The sequence below is a fragment of the Vicia villosa genome, linkage group LG2 (genome assembly GCF_029867415.1).
Source record: "Vicia villosa cultivar HV-30 ecotype Madison, WI linkage group LG2, Vvil1.0, whole genome shotgun sequence".
NCBI lineage: Eukaryota > Viridiplantae > Streptophyta > Magnoliopsida > Fabales > Fabaceae > Vicia > Vicia villosa.
Window position 1 is genome coordinate 14,340,563 of NC_081181.1, and position 12,596 is coordinate 14,353,158.

The window sequence follows — 12,596 nt, forward strand, 5'->3', positions numbered from 1 at the left end:
CTATTGTGGATGTTTTGATTCAGGAAGTCTTTATTGGTTTGTTGTTGAGAAGCTATGAAGTTCTCCATCATGATTTCTAGGTTTGACTTCCTAGGGGTGTTTTGAGCAGCTACAGGCGCTTTTTGGTAGCCAGGTGGTACAGCAGGTGCTTGTCCAGGCGCGTACAACGCATTGTTGTTCTTATAAGAAAAGTTCGGGTGGTTTTTCCATCCAGGGTTGTACGTGTTAGAATAAGGGTTTCCTTGAGCGTAATTTACTTGATCAGATGGGACTCCAGTCAAGAGTTGGCATTCAGCAACTACATGCCCAGTCAATCCACAAATCTCGCAGTTAGGTGCTACAGCGGCAGCGGTGGCTGAAGGAGTGATGGTTAAATTCTCGATCTTTTGAGTTAAAGCGTCTACTTTAGCGTTAACGCGGTCTATACCACTAATTTCGTACATTCCTCCTTTGGTTTGGGCTTTCTCTAGAGCGGCGCGTTCTCCTCCCCATTGGTAATGGTTTTGTGCCATGTTCTCTATGAGTTTGTATGCTTCATCATGGGGTTTGTCCATTAATGCTCCGCCAGCAGCGGCATCTATAGTCATTTTAGTGTTATATAAGAGACCACCATAAAAGGTATGGATGATCAGCCATGGTTCGAGTCCATGATGAGGGCATATTCTAAGCATGTCCTTGTAACGTTCCCAAGCTTCGAAAAGCGATTCGTTATCTTTCTGGGTAAATCCGTTGATTTGACCTCTAAGCATAGCAGTCTTGCTAGGCGGAAAGTACCTTGCTAAGAATACTCTCTTCAATTCGTCCCACGTAGTTATGGAATTGGAAGGCAGGGATTGAAGCCACGCTCTCGCTCTATCTCTCAAGGAGAAAGGGAAAAGGCGTAATCGAATAGCTTCGGAACTAACGTTGTTGGCTTTGATAGTGTCGGCGTATTGCACGAACACGGATAAGTGGAGATTGGGGTCGTCTACAGGGCTTCCAGAGAATTGATTCTGTTGAACAGCGTGGACCAGTGAAGGTTTCAGTTCGAAATTGTTCGCTTCAATCGCAGGTGGTGCGATACTTGAATGCGGTTCAGCGCGCGAAGGAGCGGCATAGTCTCTAAGAGGACGAATAGCAGCCATCTCTAACTTCGGGGTGATTTGATTGATTTGATCAGTAAAATTCAATTCCTGATTAATCGGAATTTCTGCTACTTCGGGAAGGTTGCGAGCTCGACGTTTGACGTTAATGAAACGTTCGATCTCGTTAATTCGTTGTATTAAGTCTCCTCCTTGTGAACGAGTATTTGGCATACAATCGTTCAAAAAGAAAGGGAAGAATTTTCCTAGTCTCTACGGTGTAACAGTGAGTTACGATATCGACTTAAATAGTCCCCGGCAACGGCGCCAAAAACTTGATCGCGACTTTACGTGTCTATAAATCTGATAACTGCAAGTGCACAGTCGTGTCGTGTAGTTTTAAAAGATATCGAATCCACAGGGACTATGAATCGATCTACCGTTATCTAAGGTTACTATGTAAAGCTAGGAGTACTAAAATTTCGATTGTTCCTAAGGGAAAGTGATTGTGAGAAAATAAAGAATAATAATAAAAACAGGTATCAGTATGTATTTCGTTTAACTAAAGGCAATCCGAAGGTTCATTGGCTTTTGCATAATTAAATTAAAAATCTTTACTAATTCCAATTGATTAAAAATCCTCGTCTCAAACTTTCGCTCTGTTGATTCAGACTACTATCCTAATCCTAATGTACGCTTTCGCCATCCCATTAGATTTTAGAAGAGCTTTTTGGAAACAATGTAATTAATAAAATGCCTATTTTACGAGGTTGTTATCTATTTAAATCTCCTAATCTCAAACTTTCGCTCTGTTGACTCGGAGCAAGCTAATACCCCTAACGTACGCTTTCGCCATCCCGCTCGAGTGTAAAAACAATTTTTGAAAATAAATAAGTTCCAATTAGTTTTAATACGCTTTCGCCATCCTTAAAACTAATGTCCTATGTCTACTATCCAGTTAAAGACCTCAAACTTTCGCTCTATTGGTTTTAACCTTTGACCGTCTTAAGCCCTCAAACTTTCGCTCTATTGGTTTTAAGACTTACTAATTAAACTAGACATATAAACCAAAAATAAGTGATGATTAATAAAATATAATTAAGCCAATTTATTTCGGATCCCTACGGTTAACTTACTTTACATACCGACACCTTTAGTAATTTAGCCAGACATATTAATATGGTTAAACATGCATAAATCGGTTTTGTTCATAATAATAAGCATATTAAATGGCATATAATATATCATGCAATAGTAATATAAATAAAAGCGGTAAATAAAAACCTGAATTAAATAAATGGCAAATAATTCTTCAAGTATCGAACCTCCACCACAGCTTGGCTGGATCGTTCTTTGGAATTCAAATGGCAGAAAATAAAAACAAGGAATTAAAACGATAAATCTAACGTAAGGCTAGATCTATGAAAAGTTCACAACAATTTCCAGTGTAGAAATCGTTGTGAGAAAATAAACGGTTAAATGAAAACAGAATAATGAAAAGCGGTTCGCGGTACAATTTCGGAAGCACTTCGTTGGCAGGAAATCGGACCCTTTGGACTGAAGTGACTGCCTCTATTTATAGGTGAGGCTTTGCAGTTGCTTTGCATGAAAAACGGAACTTTTTGCAGACCGGGACTTGGAGACGTGCGTCTCCTATTCTTCAGGAAGACTTGAGACGTGCGTCTCAAGTGGAGAGGATTTAGGGAGGTGGAGACGTGCGTCTCCCCTTTGCTGAGGTGGCAGAGACGTGCGTCTCTGCTTACTAGTGTGGCCTGGGTTGCTTCCTTCGTGGGCTGGATTGCCCTTTTGGGCCTTTTGGGTCCTAATTGCACCCCTCTTTCGTTTCAGCACCCCTTTTCGTCTTTTAAGCATAAATATTGGTCATTTAAGCTCGATTTTCTTTCCTTTTCGCAAATAGTCGTAATTGAAGTGTAAAACCTGAAACAAAGCAAATACACGCGTAATATCATAATAAATTGACATAATAAATGGAAAATGCTATAAATATCTATGAATTTTAGGCTAAATATACGATATAAAATCGTGTTATCAATTTGCCAACTACAAAGCCAAGAACAGCGCATGCAAGAAGACCTAAGGAAAATGTTCGTACTAAGGGCTCCAATACCGCATCATCCAACCTTCATGAGGAACTTACTAAATAAGGAACAGGATATGTGCATAACTCCATAGCTAAGATTGTCAAACGGATCTTGGATGAAAATCATCAGGTCCCTGGGATATATGTCCCTCTTCAAAGTGTGATCCTTGATCCTCCCAAGAGCAATCATAATGATGTTCACACTGCTGGTAGTGACATTCACATGACTGAAGAGGAGAACAATAAAGAGGTTCAAGAAGATGCTGATAACACCAATGTCAATGAGGATGTCAATGACATCGGAAACTCTAAAGCTGATGAAAGTCCAAGGGAAAATGATGGAACAGGTACAAATGTTGTGGATTTAGATGAGTACTCTGACAATGATTTGCTTGCTACTGTGAACCCTAGTGTAGCTGAAAGGCTGATGACCAGGAGAAAAGAGAAAGCTGTGATTCATAATTCTCCCGTGAAGAAAGCTTCTGTTAAAAGCCTTTCCAAAGATTCTGTCAAGAAGAAGAGTACCCATGCATGACCTGTAAATAGGAGAACTAAAAGTGTTGGTGTTGGTCCCTCAAAATCTTGGAGCAAGGTTGTTCAGGCAAGAGCTGTTGAAGAATATGAGTCTGATGTTGAAGTGAATGTTCATGACATTCGATTAAAGAAGAAGCCCACAACTAGCAAGCTTGCTGCGAGTGTTCCTGAAGTTTCCATTGACAATATATCCTTCCACTTTGCTGCAAGTGAAAACAGGTGGAAATTTGTGTATCAAAAGAGACTGGCCCCTAAGAGGGAATTGGCTCAAAATGCTCGTGACTGTAAGGACATAATGGACCTGATTGATGCTGCTGGCCTAATCAAAACTATTGTCCATCTGAGTAAATACTATGAAACTCTGGTCAAAGAGTTCATAGTAAACCTCTCTGAAGAGTGTGCTGACAAAAGATCCAAGGAATTCGGAAAAGTATTTGTAAGAGGAAAATGTGTTAACTTCTCCTCCATTGTGATCAACAACATATTGGGAAGGTCTGATGAAGCTCAACCTGGGCTTAAAGTCTCTGATAACAAGGTATGCCAAGTTATCACTGCAAACCTAGTCAGGAGTTGGCCATTGAAAGAAAAATTGTCCGCTAGTAAACTAAGCATGAAATATGCAATACTGCATAAGATTGGGGCTGCTAATGGGGTGCCAACAAATCACAAGTCTACTGTTTCAACTGTTCTTGGAAGATTTATCTATGTTGTTGGTACAAAAGCGAAGTGTGACTATGGTACCTACATTTTTTAGCAGACCATGAACCTGGTAGCTACAGTGTAAAAGGCCCTATAGCATTTCCTTCTCTCATATGTGATATCATCTTAAACCAGCACCCTGGAATCTTGGTTGGAACTGATTCTATTTGCAAAAGGGACAGTGGTATGTCTTTCCATTATAAATTGTTTCAGGGAACGCATGTCCCAAACATTGTCATGACATCGGGTGAGACATCCAAGAGTGGATCATCAGCCAGTAAGGCTGAAGTCATAGCAATGTTGAAAGAGACTTGCAAAGAGCTGGAGGCAAGGAAGATATCTCTTGAGAAGATGATCAGCACTCTAGAGAAGGGTGGTAATGAGGATTTTGTAGGTGCTGCAGGGACAGAAGCACAAGATGAACAAGAAGAGGGAAGAGATTTTGAGGAAGAAGTTGAAGAAGGAAATACCAGTCTAGCTGATGGTTCAGATGAAGAAAGTGATGCAAACAACTCTGGTGGGTCTGAATCTGAAGAATAAAGACAACTAGTGGTGGTGATTTTTGTTTTGTTTTGTTTTTTTGTTTTTACTTAATTTTGGTCTGTACTTATTTGCATTTTCAAGTTTACTTTGGCAACTTTTGTGGCCAAACAGGGGGAGAAGTAGTAATGTCACCCCAGAACAACAAGTTTGTGTGATCAACAATTCTGATATGCTTGTTTTGTGTGTATCTATTTGATTGTGTGTAGTATAGCAGTCTATTTCTGTTATACTTGACAAGTGCTCTTGTGGTGTGGTAGTATAGCTATGTTATGTGGTTAAATGCTTGCTTTAGAAGTAACTGTAGCTGTGATTGTTGTGTGCATACTGATGGTAGTAGTGGTGTATGATGTATGTGTGGTATGTTGTACTGTATTAGCTCTGATTGTGTATGGTTGTGTGCTTTCTGCTGTTGCAAGTGGTTCTCTGATATGGTGTGATAGGTTATTTTAGCCAAAAAATTTCCAAAGGGGGAGATTGTAGATGTTTTTAAATTGGCTGCATTTTGTGGTAAAACATTCCTAGATGTTTAATGTCTTGACTGATGTCATGACATGATTTATACATGATTTATAGTGTGTTATGCAGGCTGCATATGTGTTAAACTAATACAAGTTCTGTTAGTGAATGTCATGACCAATGTCATGACATCCTTGTCTGACAGTAGGAGCTGTTATGTTTTATTATTATGTTTCCTGATTTCTCTCAATCTACAATTTAGGAAACCTTTTATTGTGTGCAGAATATTTCGTCTAGAAGATTTTGTTGACAACACATTTTGTAACAACCTGATGACGTATAAATTAGGTTAACTTGGTTAACCCTAATTTGATTCTTGAAAAGCCCGAGGCCCAAGAGCTGCATATAAGAAGACTGCAATCCTAATTTGGAACGCATAGAGAAAGATTTTTAATTGTGAAGAACCGTAGTTCTGTAGCTGTGTGTTTAGTCTCTTCTCTCTCTTTTGTTTAATGTTTGTTTGTAATCACTGCTGTGATTGAGGGAGAGTGAGTGGAGATACTTAGGTCTAGGAATAGATTGGAATTACATTGGGTAGGTCTTAAGTGAGGAGTTGTAAATGGGGGAGTTTAACTCCGAATTAATTCTACTTATATTGGATTCCCTCCCTGGCTTGGTAGCCCCCAGAGTAGATATTGTTGTATACCAAACTGGGTAAACAATTTGCTGTGTTCTTTACTGTTTTTATGCGCTTCTGTTTTAACGTTTTGATCCGTGTAATTGTGGATGTCATAACATCCAGTATGACATCGCGTGTGGGTTACTAGAATTTTCAAGAATTATTAAATCAAGGAGTTTGTTACACATGTTGCAGGTCAACAAGGCACAAGTTGCTCAAAAGGGCTAGATCCCTCAAAGAATAGGGATGCCAAAGGTAAGTTATTTTATGCTGCAACAACAAAATGTGGGACATTAGAAAGATTCAAGTTAGTTGTCCAATTGCAGAATAACTAAATCAAATAAAGGAAAAGAAACCTCATTTGGGGAGATTGTTTGTTTCGGTTTATATTATATACAAGGAAATTTAACACAAGTTCTTTGACCTAACAAGCTCAGTTTTAATGATCTTCTCAGTGTTACCAAATAGTGATATGCTATACTATAGCATTATAGTGTAGTGGATTTTGAAGAATCCATAAATGAAAAGTACAATGCTATTCCTGTTTCTGTATTAGGGCCTTCGCCCATAGCAGTTGCAACTCCTTTTTTGAAAAAGAGGCAGCATGTTAGCTGCACATTACCTTTTTAAACTTCCCAATGCACTTTTTTTATGCAGCATACCATTGTTTATATATTATTGATTTCTTTCAACTGCTATCATATGCGAGTTTGGATATTTTTCTGCACTGATATCCAGTATTCCACACAGTAGATTTTTGCTGGTCCACTAATTTCCACGATGTGCTATTAGTAACACTGACTTTTTTCACAACGACCATGCCAACGACTTGTTCATGATATCATGCTCTAAGTTTTAAAGGAAAGAGTTAGCCATTAATCTAATTCGTATGTATAACTAGTAAAAGATAGGAGCAATTGTAAGATATAACTTGGAACCATACTACTCCTCAAATGGATTCATCTCTGTCACAGTTCTCTGTTTACCTTTTTAATCTATTTCATACCTATCTTTTTTACTTTAGTGGTTCCTAATATGTTCAACATTTGGCAGAGTTAAGAAAACGCACCAAAGAAGCCTTCTTTTCGAAGTTAGGGAAGCCAGCAATTGGCACCTCTATAAAGGTGATTGCTACAACTAGTTCTCTTTCAGTCAGTTTTTTATTGTTAGTCCTTTTTTGCTGACAGTTTGATAATCTGAAACACTGTTTTAAACTATAGTTTGAGCTAGAACTTTAGTTTGAGATAAAACATGTTTAATTTGATATATTATTATTTTTATTAGGCCTTGTACTTCAAAATCATTCCATTTTATCTGATCAGTTAAACTTTGAACCGGTGGCTTCACTGTTTTGATGTTATAGATCTGCACTACTATGTTTAATACAATACTAATTTTCTTTGTATAAACTTCTGCAAGTGTTTCTTAACTGGGAAAACTTCCATTTGTTGCTTAATTATCAAATCTTTTGTATTTTGGATTTACAGGCCAATGCAAGCACAAGCAATGGAGAAGATGAACAACCTTCTTGGGCTCCATTACGAGATAATTATATGCTGACAAGTTCAAGGATAAAGGATTGGGACAGAAACATGCTTGTAAGTATCTTTTGAAGCTACTATTATGCTATGATCCAGCTACCTTGCACTCACCGTGTGGCTTAACTGCAGGGTAAAAATGAATCAGATGACAATGAAAAGGTTTCCGAAGATAGCAGTTCTGATGAAGGTTAATGTTTTGATACTTGGGAAATCAACATTAAAATTGATACCCATTACGATTATTAGCTCTAAATCCATGTCTAAAACCTAGAAACTAAAAGATATAATTGCTAATCAAGATCTATGATGTCCATTTCTGCAACAACACAAATCCGAAGCATTAAGCAAAAAGATCAAGAACAATAACAATGATGATTTATAAAGCGAATATATAAATGATCCCAAGATCAACAAATATACATACAAGAGAGGAAAAATATATACACAAACCCCACCATTGGAATGGGTCACAGAGAAGAAGAAGAACAAGCGGAAACTTCTAGTGTTTGTCGGCACAATCGGAGACCACCCGAGCTAAATCGACATGATGAGACACCCAATAATGTTGCTTGAACCTCTAAACTACAAAGAATGGATCAGAGCTCAACTTTGTCCAAAAAGAGGTGATAAAAACCTAAAAATAAAAAGCTAAACTATTTATACAAAAACAGAATTTCGCAGTGGGCGTGACGCGCCCTGTACAAATGTACCAAACCGCCCAAGCGCGCGACACGCCCTCAGTTCTACCAAAAATTTATTCTTTTGCTCCTATAGCACGTGACACACTCTAATCCGGCGCGACACGAGCTACACCAGCAACTTTATTTCTTCAAAATGCGTCTGCAACCGTGTCTTCGACACTTTATTCCTCGAGGCACCGAAAATGCAAAAATACCTACAAAAAGACAAGAAAACTATCAAACAGTACATATTTACACGAAAACGTATTAAAACACAAACGATACAAATATACACAAAACGGGGAATTATTCAAACGGTATTAGCAAAAAATATCGGTAAGTGCCACTATTTACATACACAAAATAACTACATTTTGGCACTTATCAGCTCTCAAGTTTATTGAAAACTCACAAGATCGGTTCTCGGTATTCTTCTTTTCCCTATCCTTTTAATTTTCGCAATTTATATTCTGCATTTTATTTCCACTACTAAGTATTTAAAAATGTTTTTAAACTTTGATTTTATTTCTCAAAGATTTTCAAAAACCAAGTTTTTATTAACCACACAATTCCCACCCCCTTCTTCTATGTGAAGTCACATGTTCAACAACTGGTATCAGATACTAACTCTTGTTTAAGGACTAATCGTCTCGGGAGGAAGATGACTTTCGACAAGAGATCTTTCCTAAACTCACCACCATTTTTCATTGATAATAGATTTGATATTAGGGAAGCTTGATTTAGAATTTTTCGTCACAGTTTAAATCATGAATTGTAGGAAATAGTATTCAATAGTCCGTTTATCCCTACTCATCAAGTAAATGATGAAGTAGTAGATAAACCTGGTTCACTTTAGACCGAAGTGGAAAAGAGAAAGTTTGAAATAAATTCTAAAACTAAGAGCCTTATAAAAATGTCTCTAGATGATAGAAAATTTTACTTTGTTCATCATTGAAATATCTCCAAGGAAATGTGGGATATTCTTGAAATGATATATGGATTTTCTCTAAGTATCTAACAAGTGAAGATGTACACATGAGTTTGATAACTTGAAAACGTATCACATTTTGCGACTCGATTTACATGCTATCGTACTTTATTTTCACATATTTATCATGTTTATTTAATGTTTTTAATGTGTTTCAGATACATAGCTTGTACGAGAAGGAATGTGCGTCGAAAGTGAAAAAGGAGCAGAAAGAGAAAAGAAAATGCAGAAAATGAGATTCAGCTGAGACAGCGGTCGCCGTCCAGAGAATGGCGGTCGCCATTTCCCTTAGATTGGCAAAAGTGGAAAAACAGAAGTAGACTCATTCTTCCCCACTTCCCTACTTTTTCTCAACTATTTTGCACTCGATTGCGGTACTGGTTTTTTACTGTAACACTATCTATAGGCTAGGATTTTAGTTTAGAAATATCTTAGAACATATCTAGCGAAGCTCTGCCGAATTACACACGCCAATATTGTACACCGAGATCAAGTCTTTTCATCTATTCAAGTTTTCTATTTTCCAGATTCTTTAATTGCATGTTCTTTAATTAATATTGTATGCTCTTCATCTCAATCTCTAAGTATTCTTCTTTAGCTCTATTCGTGGTCAAAATTAATTTAATCAAAACCATGTCTGGCTAATTAGTTTAGAGTTTGGTACTTGAGGACCTTAGTTTTGACAAGACTCGGTAATTTTGTTGACTTGTTAATTGTTATTAAAATTCTGTTTTTGCTTTAGTTTTTATTTTGAATTTAGGTAACATTGTCATGAGAGTAAAAGGTTGCTTGCCACGATTTTGTCACGAGAGTGAGGAATCTATTAAGGTTCAAACCTGCACACGAGAGCGTGGGGGTCGAACCTGATAGTAAAAACTAGGCATCGATCCTAGAGAGAGATAGAGAGAGAAAGGGTGCTTTAGGTATCGATTAGGTCTTAATTAGTTTTCAAAACACGATCCTTAATTAGAATGGGCGAGCTAGAGAAAATTCTCATGGTTAGGGAACGTGGCCTTATTCAAGACCACGAGAGTGTGAGGTTTAGCCTTTAAACTGTTATTTCCTACAAAATACCTTATAAGTCCAGACAAGTCAGCAAGTTACAGAGTCCCCGAGACGTATGAAACTCACGTTCCGACTTCTTCTAAATCTCTTATTTTCTAAACTCTAATTTCCTTAAAAAGCTTATTTTCTCTCTTTGTTAGAAATCAATCGCCTTAGCTAAACATAGTAACAAACCGATAGCATTAGTTTGATTATTAGTCCTTGTGGGTTTGATATCTTTTAAAACTACACGATAGGGTGTGCACTTGCAGTCAGTGAATAAGATAGACGTTAAAGTCGCAATCAATATTGTTGGGTGACTTGATCAAACTCAGGTGTAGCAACCTGCCCTAAAAATTAAATGTTTTTAGAGTCGCCACCTATTCTACCAGGGCGAATAGGAAACCCTACGCAGTTAAGAGATTCGGGGTAAGTTATTATATTCAGGTCGAGGGAACGTATTAGGCACCCTCAATCCTTTCCTAAGGTTTGCATTATAAAGTTAAGGTTTATGGCTAAAATAAAGAAAGATGACAGACAGTTAATAGAGTTAAAGGCTAATTATTTGAACATGATTAGAGTTTGGAGGAGGGGGACTCGCCTTGTTGCCAAGTGCCTACGTATCTCCTTAGGGAGAATCAGAGTCAACGTAGTTCGGGGACAGGGTTGTACGCCTTTATATTTGATATGAAATAGTTAAGGTATTTTGAATTACCTATCGTAGTTTTCGAAATGCGAAGTTCGCAAGGTATTTTGAATTACCTTATCGTAGTTTTGAAAATCGCAGTATTGAAGAGATGAAAATCCGTAGTTTGAATAGTGTTTTAAGATTTGGCGCACAACCCTGATTTGATATGTTACCGTTAGTTGCGATGATCAATAGGTTTGATCACCATAATTAACAGATTGAATGGAGGATTGCTAACCAGTCTAATCGATAGATTCGATTATCACGAATAACAAATGAGCGTGTTTTAATTAGTTATTTAATTGTTTTTGGGAATTGATTATCGTTAGTTATCGCAATCAATAGAGTTGATTAAAACTACTAACGAATTAAAAGAGATTGCTAATCATCGTAACCAATAAGATGGTCAAAACCATTTAGCAAAATAAATGTATTTTAAATAAATGATTTGAATTTAGTTAATTAATTAAATAACTGATTATTACCCACCGCGATTAATTGATTTAATCGAAGCGAATAAAATTCTGAGATTGTTGGGATAAAAACTAAGTTGGTTAGAAAACCTAATCCTAATACTTTGGCCAATGACCAATGGGATTGAGTAAACCCTAATCCTAATACCCATGATAAACCCATCTAGGGTTTTTATGATTTTTAATAATTAAGATTTATTAAATTAATTAAATCGAAGACTCGAAATAATAAAGAAAATAATTCTAGGTGATTACAACCCTAACCTAAACATATTATCAATCCTAATTAGACAAATTAACTATATCTAATATTTAATCTAACAAATAAAATAAAATAAAAACAATAAAAAACAAATGAAACAAAAGAACCTGGGAACTAATTGCATGCAGCTGATTCTTGAACGTCCATGGTGTGCCCTCCAATTCTGTTGCGTTTGATCTTGCCAGGTGCATATCTGACGGTTAGATGGTGAGGACGTATCGTGTGCCAGCGCTGATGGAAAGCACCAGATCTATGAACAAAACATTGCAAAAAATAGGTGTCCTTGTTAAGACTCGAACCCAGGACAACTCAATCACCATTAACTTATGTTTCCATATGTGCTACCACGATTCCATGTTATTGATACCAGGAACGTTAATAAATACCAAAACCTGCAGTAAATTGTTAGTTTAACAAAAAAGGTCAAAGCGGGGCCCTCTTACTTATCGGCTGGCCAATCCTGCGACGACAACCAATCATCTTCTTCATGGGAATGTGCAGTGGAATTTGAACCACCCCTCCAAGGCCGTGAATCGCCATCTCGTTCTCCCATCTTCACACATCCATAACTCCATCAATTCTCCATGAAATCAAACAAAATTTAAACCAAAATTGTAGATCTAAATGACATGAACACAACCATCATTAATTTGAAGCAAATAGAGGGCGTTATCAAGCATAAAATCGTCCTCAAAGTCATGTTTTCAATATGTTCCAATAACATAAACACATAATTAAACTCAAACAAAGCAATGTTATTCTAACAAATAGATCACCCATACCTCCTAATTCAAACATGGTGAGTCTAATGGTGTGATTTGTTTGGCTCAAAACCGGCCATAATCAT

General features: G+C 37.2%; 1 non-coding gene and 1 pseudogene across 1 annotated transcript; both read left to right on the forward strand.

Annotated features, from left to right (window-relative positions):
• Positions 1–7,806, forward strand: part of LOC131648612 (uncharacterized) — a 41,619-nt pseudogene extending 33,813 nt beyond the window's left edge.
• On the forward strand, positions 643–749 carry LOC131654341 (small nucleolar RNA R71). Its single transcript, XR_009299382.1, has one exon. It is a non-coding gene; the product is annotated as a small nucleolar RNA R71 (small nucleolar RNA).
• Positions 7,807–12,596: the final 4,790 nt, after the last annotated feature.